We start from the raw sequence: 13,430 nt of genomic DNA on the forward strand, positions 1-13,430 counted from the left end.
CAAGATGAAAAACATTATCCACGAGACACGTCAGCTGCTGATATTGCCAGTATCACACATGCACAATTACATACTATGATGACAGATACATACCACGGACACATCTTACACATGCATAAACTAACAGTGTACAGAGCAGTCAAGTGTACATATGGTATATTACCTGCACGCTCCATGTCGTGCTGCTGTGTGGATCCAGCCTCCATCATGATGCAGGTGTACTGCTGTTGCTGTTCCGGGGCTGGAGCCCCAACACTTAGGAGTAGCCCCTCCAGTCTGGTGAGGGGGGGATGTGTGGCCACCCCACCTCCTGTGGCAACCTGTTGCCTGTGGATATCTGATGCACGCTGACGGACACTTCAGATTAAATCACTGCAGTGATGTCGTACCTGCTCATATGTCCTATTATGCGTGCCAATATCATTTACCCTACGGACAAGGTCTTGCCACAGTGCAGCCCTCTCCTGCTGATTCTGACTGGTGCGGGAAAACAGGATGTCATATCCCCGCACCAGGCTCTGGTGGATCTCCTCATCTTCCGCTGCAGAGTAGGCGGGATTACGCTGATGCGCCATCTCCCTGGAAGAGAACACAAACAGGATATCAGCAGACTATGTCAGCAATATATGGCACACATACTATACATGATACTCATGTGTAGTGATATACTACTACTCCCATATGCTGCATGTGTGTGTGTCGTGGTGGATACACAGGTACATGGCCAGATGTCAGTGCTCAGCCAACACCTGTGCAACAATACCTGCCACATTCCACACAACATAGTAGCATGCCCCATCGGTCAGCACACACTGACAGGTCCAATGCACAACCTCACTCTGGGGGTTCATCCCAAGGTACTGTATGTGGGATGCCATCCACTAGTGTGATGTGGACACAAGTTACTCAGCCTGGATATACATATCCCACCACCACCAGCACAGTAGACTACTTTGATATCTATGTGATTAGACAGTTATTCACTTGTTGGGACTGAGATGGTATCCATGCAGCACACTGGGCCAGTGGAAGCCACAACCCACACTGCTGACCCCTTTGCAAATGCTTACCACGGACATGCCACAGATTGCATGGAACTTGCACACACATTTCTAACCCAGACCCTATGCACAAAGGTTAGGCATCCTGTCCGGTGGACCCCAGACAGAGGCAGATTGTATAACAATAGCAGGAGGCTACTGCAGGACAGAGCACATTCACATTAAGGGAAGGCATCTGTGGTCAGCACTGGTACTACGCTATGGTCTGTCATAACAACGGCCATTGCATACTCTGGGAGGGAAATGGCCACAAACACTATGGATGACCACAAGGCCTTCTTCAGTTATGTTACACATATGAACCAAATGCCTCAGATATGTTCTGTGTTAATACACACCTTCTTAACATTCACCAAACACACGGATATTGGCAACAGTCTTGCAGACAGGTTCGGTGCACGTATCCCCCCTCCTTCTCCCCCACCAGTTGAAATAGTTATCACAGCTGTATGTAACCTCCCTATCATCTCACATGTCCAGGTGAGGGCCACCCTCAGCGGAGCAGAACACACAGCATCACTGTGACCTCATAGTATCCCCGGATGTGTGCTAACTGCACTCCAAGAGGACATACAACCGCATATAACACTGATAATTTATCTTGGCCGTACTACAGGATATGTACCTGGACAGTGGCATACAGTGACAGTGGTCCCACACCACTAAGGAGGCACCTAGACTGACCCTGGGAACTACCACATCATATGCATAACCGGCCTGGTCTGCTAAGCTATGGAATTATGCAGTATGGGATGCATATGCAGTGATATCGGGTACCTGCAGACACTTGTTCCCAGCCAGTGTGCCTTTGTGATGGGCTGATCCTGCCTTTTGAACCTGGCTGACCTTTCAAAGCAGTCACTACAGCCATTGCTGAGGGCAACGCACAGACAACTGCTGCCAGGATCATGGCCTAACACTGATTGACATGTAATGTATGGTCATCCCCTTTTGGTGGAACTAAGTACACACAACATATCACATGGACATACCTATAGATACAGACCTATGACACATTTGGAGGATTCACAGTATGCACACTATTAACCTGCTACTTTGCATTACCTGTGTTTGTCACAGCTGGTTGCGTTACCACTGCTTCTGATTCCTGCTGCTACTGTCACTGCTGACAGCTTAGAGTCACAGAGTCACAGTGTGTAGGGTTTTTTTTTTTTGTTCTCTCTCTCTCTCTCTCTCTCTCTCTCTCCCTCTGTCTGCTTCCAGACATTGCAATGAATGTATTGCATGTGTGGAGTGTTAGTACTGGATGCTTTTGTAGGTATCTGCATAGGTCCATGTGATGGCCTCTGCACCAATTGTAAGCCAGCATTTGCTAATTGCATACAGCCAGTTGTGTACTGATTGCAGTTGTCACTGTGATTTCAGGTCAGTGCTATAAAAGGGTATGTGAGATAGGCGTTGCCCTTTCAGATTGTAAGGGCGGGGACCATGCTGGTATGCTGTGGACACTGTTCTGTGAGTGTAAAGGTTAGTATCTCTCTCATAATTCAGGCTGTGTTGTAGATTCACATTTCTCCATTCCTCTCTCCTGTTCCCTGTAGTAAGTGTGTATGCACAATGACACCTACAACTATATATAGATATATATATATATATATATATATATATATATATATATATATATATATATATATGTGTACATATACATACATTTATATATGTACATTAACTGACATTATTACCTACAAGCTAACAACTAGCATGGCTGTTTCTGTTCACACACTACTATTATGGGAATCCAGTAGTTTTGACAGTAATTCTACATGACATGCTTTGGGTACTACACATCCTATATTCCCTTTACATTCATCCCTACTATTACATGTTATATTTATTTTAGCACAATGTTCTTGTATAAGAGTCATGACTTAGTGGTAGGTCATACAGACTAGTATTTCCAAGGTCCTGGGTTCGGGACTGACAGTGGGATTTTATTTTGCTTTTGAACTGAGTACAGGACCTGTCAATCAAAGTGACTAAGGCACTTTTAAGCAGTTGTAACCGGGTTAGCGCTGGTTTGCACGGAGCTCACGCATGCGCACTGGCAGTTAGCTCCGCGCACACACCCACTTACAACCGCTTAACAGTGCTTACTCTGGTGCACACCCGCGCTATTTTCTTTGAAAGAAATGAAAATGGGGAGACAGGAAAGTGGTGAAAAGGGGTCACAAAGAGGGTAAGACAGTAGGGAAACAAGCTTGGGATTTGCAGGAGGGATGTAGGTAAGGCCCATAGCTGCCCATTTCTTCATCAGCAACAGCTGTGCATATGTATGTAATTTGGTGTGACATTTGAAACCTTCCACCCCTGAGAGAGGTGTCAGGGCAACAATAATACTTGTTGTACAGCCAATTGTAATTGATAGTTTCAATGTCCAGCAGACATGTGTGCGGAATGGGCAGCTATGTATGGGGTGTAATTTTTTTGTGGGTACAGAGTGCCCTTTTTTTTTTTTTTTTTTTCAGGTGAGAGTGGTATGTCAGGTGAAGGAAGTCGGTACAGCTGGGGAGGTAGGTTGGGTAGGTAAACAGACAAGACAAACAAGACACATGCAGGGGCAGTGTATGACACATGTGGGGGGGTTACACAATTGACGGGGATGGAGGTTTGGATATCCAGAGCCCATGAGCCCACAGATGGCAACAGTGGAACTGATATCCCCATCCATAGGCAGTTGCTACTGTTCCTTCACTGCCCAGGACGGGGCTGTGCTGGGGGCTGTGTAGGCCGGGCAACAGGCATGCCCATAAGTTGTGCCACCCGTGCCTCAAGCTGGCATAGGGGCTCGAGAACAGAGTCCCGAATCTCCCTACGCACCACAGTCTGGACGCTACGGAGGGTGAGTGGTGGTTCTCCTCCGACCACACTTGCAGAGGGGGGCGAGCCCCATCTCCTGCAACGCTTCCACCTGCAGGTGGCACAGGGCCACCGGAGGAGGGTCCAGACTGGGCACTAGTGCCAGGTGCACTCGCCAGCTGAGGTGGGAGAGGTGGGTCCGCTGGAACCCGCCTTCCCTGTCATCCTATGTTTTGCATTATGTCATGATAGTTTGGGTTAGTGACATATAATACCATTCACAATTAGTTGTAACAGCATGCATTAGTATTCCCATTAACCAAACACCCAGATATTCACACCATTGAACAGCGTGCATAACACATGCATAATTTGAACAGCAATACACAGTCCAACAACATGCAGGGTTAATTGATGGCAACAGGCCATCAGGTTTGGATGTATGAACAGGGCAGATGCATCAGCGGACATGCAAATATATATGACCCAACAGGACAATTGTCCAGGGGTGTTAATTGTGATTGCACATACCATTTTCACGTGGAATGGGTTATATGTGGTTATAGGGTGGGGTGAAGAAAATAATATTAACACCTTCAAATACCAATACATATGCTGTACATTTCTAATAGCTACAGATATATACACACTACTGTTCTAACTACAGTTTCCTATATGATAACTATTTCAACTTGGTGATAGGACTGTTACTGCAACATCAATATACATTTTATTGTTCTTCATACACATTCATATCTAGCTTTGTTCAGCTACATCATCCTGCTACATTTGCTTTATATAGCTGTAGACAAGTGTGGATGTTTGGTATATCAGAAAATCATACTATCTGCATATTGCAGACTGAGAGCAACATATCCAGATTTTGGGATACACATTCCAGATGCAGCAACACTTTGAACAGATTTCGCTGTTTTGGTTTTGATTCTCACATGCATTTCATTCTGTCTTAACTGCAGTATACTTTATTCAGGGGTTATTACTACTGCATTGCTGGATTCATGACACTTTCTCACACTCTCTCACTTGTTTTTATTTTACTATTCAGGATGGTACTTACTTCTAGGCTTTATTGACATGTTTTACCTGTAGTTATTACAATCCTTTCCAGCAGTCTCACTTCTGTCATGTTTCAGTATTTCAACAAGGATATATTTCACACATGTGATTTCATCATCTTCTGCAGCTATACTTTTCAGCCTGCTGCAGGTTGTGTACTATCTTCTTACAAGTGGGGCATTTTTATTTCAGAATTTATTTCAGACATTTTCATTTTTCTGTTTGGCTTACAGGCTGCAACACACTTTTGTAATCAAGCAATACTTGCAGACACTTTCACACTGTTACTTGCACATTTTATTCCTTAGTGACTACACTGCACTCTTTTGCTGACTGTCATACTTTTATATTTCTTTACAGTTACTGGTAGTGGATTACTGACCTGCCTGGTGGCGCAACCGCACCAGCCTATCACCATAGGCTCTGCGGTTTGCAGAACAGACACCTGCAGCTGTAATATAAATGAAGTAATATTGGAATACACATCTCCATAATATCAGCTAGTTTAATTTCTTACACACATAATTAAATGTAACTTACTCAGTAGTGGGGCATTGGGCATTTGCTGGGCCTCCTGGATCCAAAGGTTCAGTTGGTCCTGCTTGCGTCTCTTCAGGTCCGCATGGTGGTGACGGACCTGCTCACCAGTCCTTGGAATCCCTGTGGCACTGGTGAGATCATGAGCCAACTGGTCCCACGCCTCAGCCCTGTATGCTCCCCAGAGGACCTGGCCCTGCATGAGTTGGGCCTCATGATTGTGGACTAGGAGCCAGACCATGTACCGGGACTCCTCAATGCCCCACCTCTGTGCTCGAAAGCAACTACCCTCTCCTACTCCTGTCATTCTGCCTGCAGTTCAGTTCTACAATCGGTTATGCTGTGTATTCCTGCCTATGGGGCTTATATAGTCCGTTTTTCCCGCACATATCTGTGATTGGCCATTTTGGAATTGTATCAACTTCAGTAAACCTGCATTGTCATGCTCCAGTTTGTATTCATTCCTATATATTAGCTATTATTGCATTTATAGGTACTGCTGTCATGGCTTAGTGGTTTGGTACCTTGACTATGGTGTATAGTATCCTGGGTTCGAACCTGGCCACTACTTTTTATTTTTTATGACTGTCTAAACATGCTGAGGGGTGTGTCTGTGTAAAGGCAGTTTTGATACGGCTTGCTCAACGTTGCCCGTCGGTTAGCTTGTTTGAGCGGTGCGCAGCTCCGCGCAAATGGGGTACGCTGGTTTAAGCCTCATTTGGCTATCGGCACGCATATTACGCTTAGCTCAGTTAGGGGCACATAGATTTAGCGTGTTAAACCACTGCTGAGCTACAGGCACTCATTTTGCACCAGTTAAACCACTGCTCACCTACGGGCAGATGCACTCACCCTGTTAAACTGTAGCTCAGCTATGGGCACATCTGGCATTTTTTATTGTTTTGTTACCTCACATTTCTTCAATATAAATGGGCTATTTCATTACATTTTACATAAAATGTGATTTTATGTGTACATATTTGTCAGGGACTTGTTTCGTGCTTATTTTGCTAAAAATAAAAATTGGTGTTGTGGGGGCTCGAACCATGAATGCCTACTCTTCAGCCAACATATCTACCACTACGCTATTGCTTCTTGGCTTACTTTGCATATTTAGTTCTTATATGCTTTCCCACTGACTGCTAACTGTAGCTGCGCTACAGGCACGCCCGCGCAAACAAGCGCACTCACGGTTAAACATCTTTACAATTTAAAAAAAATTATGTGATGTTCATTTGTAAATTTTATGTTCGTAGTCTGTGGGGACATGTGTTGTGTTGTGTTTATTCACATTTCCATTGACTCTGTCGTGGGTGTTTACTTTGGGCACTTTTACTCTTCTGGGGGCGTGTCCACTTCCAGGGCTTGGCCTACAGACACGCCCCCTACTGTCTTACACGGACCGTGTTAGCCTTAGGTGTGATTCAGCATGCTCTCATGAATATGCAGAGCATGCTGACATCACTCCGTTTAACTGCAGCCTCCGTGTATGAGTTATAACTCTTACACGGAGGCTTCGTGAATCCTGCCCTTTGTTGCATTTTGAGAGTTGCCAACCTCTGCATCAGAAAAAATCCCTTCTCAAGGATCAATATGTGAGATTGGCCAGAGTGGTGTCTGACCAGGACGATTTTGTTAAAGAATGTGATGTCTTAATGGTAATGTTGCAGAAAAGAGGTTACCCCTTTAACTTTGTCAATGACATAGCTGAAAAAGTCAAATCAAAAAGAGCTGGGGTATTTATTCTACACTCTTGGAGAAGCCTGAAGGTTTGAATAGAACCTCTGGTTTGGTCAACACTGACAGTTTTACCAGGGCAAGTGTCCTGCCCTTCACTAGGGATTTTTTCAACATTAGAAGCATCATTTATGATTTTTTGACCATTTTTTGTTTGGATGAGAAGATCAACAAAAGGTTAGGGGAAAAACCTCTTGTGGTTTACAAAAAGGGCACCTCCTTGAAAGGCTTGGTGGAGAGGAAAAAGTTAAAGGCAGGCCTAGGTAGAACTTTTAAATGTGGGAGGTGTGGACAATGCCCCTATATATTGGACACTGATTCCATTAGAGTCAAGTACTATGGTAAATTTACTACTAATAGAAAGTGTTATTGTTACACCAAGGGAGTGGTATATATTGCAACCTGTATGGTATGTGAGGGGTACTATGTGGGGAAGACAATCCCTCAGATAATGAATATATCAACACAATTATGATATACTAAAAAATAAAGAAACCAATGCTTTATTTAAGCATATAAAGGTACACCCGACACATTATTTTAATTTTTTTGTACTTGAACAAGTAGACCTGGGTCCACGAGGGGGGCCCGACAATGGCTTCCTTGAATATTTAGAGCTCAAGTGGCAGATCAAATTAAATGCATGTCAACCACCTGGGCTCAATGACAAGTTATCCATTAGTTCTGTATTAAAACTAAAATCAGCCTTTTTATGTGATTTTATTCAAGATCTGTGTTTTAAATCATACTTCAATACATAATACATTAATGTCTATGTGGTTGGTAGGAGGCAATTGGTGTGTTGTAGTGGGCAGTTACTGTGATTATGTGTTGCTGTCTTTTTAAACTGCTTAATTATTTTACAGGAAATGATGTTTGCTTTGTCAACCAATGGCTGTAAGGGTTAGGGTATTTAAATATGGCATTTTTTGTATGTTCTTGTTCTGATGAAGTCTTGTGATTTTGATGAAAGCGCTTAACTTTTTTTAATACATTTTCTGGATCCAGGACAACTAATGGTAAAGACGGACAACACCACTGTCATGTGGTACATAAACAAGCAGGGGGGTACACGTTATTACCCCCTCTGCAGACTAGCCATGGCATTGTGGAACACAGCCTTGAGCTACCAAGTGAATCTACAAGCTCAGTTCCTGCCAGGAAAACTAAATACACTGGCAGACAGTCTAAGCAGAAACCTCATGGACCCACACGAGTGGAAACTGGAACCAAGGATTTTCAACATGTTGACAAGCAAATGGGGGAGCCCAGATATAGACCTGTTTGCCTCCCCCCAGAACCATCAACTGGACAAATTTTGCACAAGGATTCCCCACAAGCTAGCTTGGAAAGTGGATGCTCTATCCTTCAGCTGGAAAAACCTATCAATTTATGCCTTTCCTCCTCTGCCTCTGCTCTCCAAGGTACTACTAAAGATCAAACAGGACAAACCAAGGACAATTTTAATTGCACCAGACTGGCCTCGCCAACACTGGTACCCACTGTTGCACAGTGTGTCACACTTGGCTTCATGGCACCTGCCTCAGACTCCTTCCCTGTTATCTCAGCAGGAGAACCAGATTCTGCACCCTCAGCTACAAACCCTGAACCAAGCAGCCTGGCTAATTACCTAATCTCTCCTTTACCATCCCTCTGTAAATCAGTGATGGATATCATTCTAGAGGCAAGGAGGCCTAGTACTAGAAAAACTTATGCTGCAAAATGGAAAAGATTCTGTGCCTGGAACCAATCTCAAGGAATGAAAGCAGCAGTGCCCAGTTTACCTCAAATTCTACAATACTTGACTGAGACGCTTCATAAGGGCTTGTCTTTCTCCTCCATCAAAATTCATGCCTCAGCCATTTCAGCTCATTATAGCACAGAGCTTCCCCTCTTCTCTCACCCACTGGTCAAGCAGTTCCTCAGAGGGGCCAAAAATTTAAGGCCACTCAGGAGTGCTCCAACTCCAGCCTGGAATCTTAACTTTGTCTTGGAGAAACTCACTCTTCCTCCTTTCAAGCCAGCTGCTACTGCAGATTTAAAATTTCTTTCCTGGAAAACAGCTTTCCTTTTAGCAATCACTTTTGCAAGAAGGGTATCTAAATTACAGGCCCTTATGGCAGTGGAACCTTTCATCATCTTTCATGTGGACAGGGTGTCCCTCAGAACCAATCCCTCCTTCATGCCCAAGGTGGTATCCAGTGTGACTCTTAATCAGTCCATTCATTTGCCTGCCTTCTTTCCTAACCCACAGAACAAAGGGGAATGGATACTCCACTCTTTAGATGTGCACAGACAGCTTAGAGTCTACTTGGACAGGACTAAACCTCAAAGGAAATCTGAACAGCTGCTGGTGGCATTTGCTGCAGGGACATAGGGGAAAGCTATTTCAAAACAAACCATTTCAAAATGGATAGGCCACTGCATTCATTTCTTCTATAAGCACCATGGAATACCTATCCCACAGGGCATCAGACCCCATTCAACCAGGGCTGCATCTACCTCTACAGCCTTTCTCAGGGGCATCTCTACTAGGGACATCCTAGAAGCTGATACCTAGAGTTCTGTACATACTTTCACCAGTCATTATCATTTGCCAATTTTCTCTAAATCCAGGGCTGGTTTGCCACTGCAGTCTTGCATGGCCTTATAGCTGGTCCTAATTCTATTTAAATTCCTCCTCCCAACCTTAGCTTTGGGAATCTACCCAAGTGTAATGACTGCAACAGTGAAACACGAAGAACATAGTACAGTTGTATACACTTACCATAAATGTAGATGTTCGTGTATTCACTGTTGCAGTCCTGGTTACCCTCCCTCCAGCCCCCTTTCTTCTTTTGGCTATACCTCATCTCTCACTTACTATGCTGTAAAAGCTTTTTGTTGTATTTGCTTTTTTGTTGGAGATATATCCTTGTATTTATAGATTTAATTGCTTCCCATTAGGGGGGCACCTGACATCTGGAGCAAGAAAAACTGCTGTAATGGTGTTGGCTGCATGTTTTATACCCCTGATGACCTGACATCATGGAAGAAGGGACAGCAACTGATGCAGGACCCAAGGCTTTGTTAATCAGGCCGACTGAGGGCTACTGCAAGCAGATAAAAATTTAATGACTGCAACAGTGAATACACTCGAACATCTACATTTATGGTAAGTGTACACAACTGTACTTTCCCATGCACACAATAAAAAAATTCCTCCGATTGAAACCATGCTGCAGTATTCCAGATAATTTACCTGCATCCCTCCTCAAATTATCTGCCAACAGCATAGCCTTCCCTATCTCCATTATAATATATAGGTCTATCCAAGAATCCTATGTTTTTTCCTGGAGATTTTCTCCCCGGGCCTCTACTGAAAATGGACATGTATCCAGTTAGACTAGCCCGGTCAACAAATGTAAAATAAAAAATAAAATAAATAAATAAATAAATGTTCCCTTACTTTGGAGAAGAGCATTAATCATCCCACTTCATAAAGGCGGTAAAAACACAGACACTACTCATTTCCGGCCCATTGCAATACTTTCCCCACTCTCAAAAGTCCTGGAAATGTGTATTCACTCACAACTTATGGCATATCTAACACATAATACCCTCCTAACCCCCACACAATATGGATTCTGTCCTGACCATAGTACCATTACTGCACTCCTCTCCTTCCACGAGTCTATTAACCATGCTTGTCACTCTGGCAAAATCATATCTTCCTTGTTCCTAGATCTCTCCAAAGCCTTTAACACAATCTTCCACCTTATACTCCTATCTCAACTCTCCTCACTTAATGTTTCCCCTTCCACCATAGCTTGGTTTATCATTTACCTCTCCAAAAGACAACAAGCTGTTAAATGGAAACATTTCATCTCATCCTTCCTGTACATCATTCCTAAACATTTCAAGATATTTATCAACAACTTTCACCAGTCCATCTCTGATACCACCCTAATCCAGTATGCTGATGATTTGACAATCATTGGCTCAACCCACACCCCTTTCAAACTTCTGCAGATAACTCAGTCATATTTCTCAAATACTGAAACCTGGAAACCAGGATGCAAAATGACCACCACGCCCTTAACGCCAACAAAACCTGTTCAAGACAAATCTTGACCGGTGGATGGGAGATCATAGGTTTACCCCGGGAATCATCTGTGTCACTGCTGGACAGAGGCACAACAAACTAATGGGCACAGTATTTTTTAACATAAGGGGTGGCGTAAGCCACAAAAACTCTGGGCTAGGCTTATAAATGCCTTAGGACAGATAGCCTAGTATAAACCTATGAACCTATAAAGATTTTTTTCTCCATGTAAAAACGCCCCCATTGATAAGAACTCCCTCAGCATAATAAGCCAGAATAACACCCCACTGAAATCGTCCCACACACCAAACTGCTCAGTGTCATCACTGATGAACATCTATAATTCAATATCCACATCCAAAGTAACTTAACAAAATCACCAAAAATTAGGACTCCTCTGTTCTCTAATCTTCAGCTCAGCCTACAAACTAAATTAGAAGCCTGTTACAATAAAATCTGCAAATTCACCACCAACTCTAGTAACTCATCCCATCACTGCATCACTCTCCACTCTTTGCAATGGAATGAGCTTCCCAGCTATCTGAACCTCCTTAAACTCACCACTGCCCATACACTCATATTTAAATAATCCTCCTGTCCCTCTCTCTCCATCACCTTATCCCCCTATATTCCTAATCACTCACTTAGATCAGAAAATCAGAACCTGCTAAAAATCTACAAATCTTTACGGCTATCTGGACTCTAACTTTAAATCCCTCCTCCACTCCTACCTGTCCTCAAAGTGGGAATGCCCATGCTCCTTCCCAACGTAGGACCCTCGAACATCTAAACCCATATTCTAACTTTCTGCATCATCTCTGCACTCACATCCTTTGCCCTCCAATTCTTCCTAAACCTCACTCCAAACTTTGTTAATAGTTTACTTCCAACAATTTTCTTTTGTTCAATTGTAATTCACTGTTAATGACTCAGACTATACAGATGCTAGATTTTTATTTAGTAATTGACTTTTATTATTGTAGAATGTAGATCACTGTAAAATGCTGCAGGAAACAGATGACTTCTTTGTTTTGTATTTGCATATGTTTGTATGTTTGTCATTGGTACTAGAGTTTTTCTCCCTGGGCCTGCACTGAAAATGAGCTCTTTTAGGCCCAGTGGACTTCCTTGGTCATCAAACTGAAATAAATAAATAAATAAACAGACTTCCTGTTCCTGTTCCAGGTGCAGAGGCAGCCTGGAGAAAGAGGGAGAACATGGCTGATTCAGCTTTTGCTGAAACTGGAATGAAAGTTGCTGAAAATGCAGTTGACATGGTAGAATCACTACCAGAAGTTTTTTCTGATGATGTGGGTGTAGAAAAAACATTGACATTGGAGGAAAGGGAGATTGTAGCTGAAACAGAGATGAATTCAGAGGAAAACTTTCAGAAGAGATTGAAGGAGGAACAGTTACCTCTGAAAATTGCATAATTATAACCCTCCAATCAGGGGGGTGAGGGTGTTGCAAGATGATTATTTGGAAGAAATGGTAAACCAAAGTAGTAAATGGTAAACCAGAAAATGGAGCAGCAATTTCATGGAGTGACATCTTGGAAAAAAATAGATGAAGAAAAAGGAGAAGAAGGGACTGTGCTAGAAAAAGTTCCAGAGACAAAAACGTACAAACTGTGGGAGAAGGAAGAAAGAAGAAATAAAAGAAACAAAAAAGTATACAGTACATGTGAGCTGTAAAAGAGAAGAAAGTTTGGACAGGTATGAGGTGTCAAAGCAAAAGAGGTAAGGGCATTTATTTTAATTAATAAAGAGACTTTTTTGACTTGATATTTGAAACTGGGCAGGCCATGGAAAATTTTGGGGGTACATATGAACAAAAGAAAAATACTTATCCATGGTCAGAATATGTGGTGCAAGCTTTTTACAGACAAAAAAAGAATAATGATCCAGTGTAGAGCTGGAGTTGAAGCAAAAGAACTGAAAGAACATTTGTTAACTATATGTAAAGAAGTAATGGGCACTACAAAATTATATGATGAAAGAGGACTATGGACTGGTGATGGGAATGTGGAGTAATACCAAAACTGGAAAATGATAATGTTATGCAGGCACCTGGTATTATTAATGTTCATGGTAATAGGGGATGTTCTTTGTGTTTCA

This window comes from Protopterus annectens, chromosome 15.part0 (genome assembly GCF_019279795.1).
Source record: "Protopterus annectens isolate FY-2018-M chromosome 15.part0, PAN1.0, whole genome shotgun sequence".
NCBI classification, from domain to species: Eukaryota; Metazoa; Chordata; order Ceratodontiformes; family Protopteridae; genus Protopterus; species Protopterus annectens.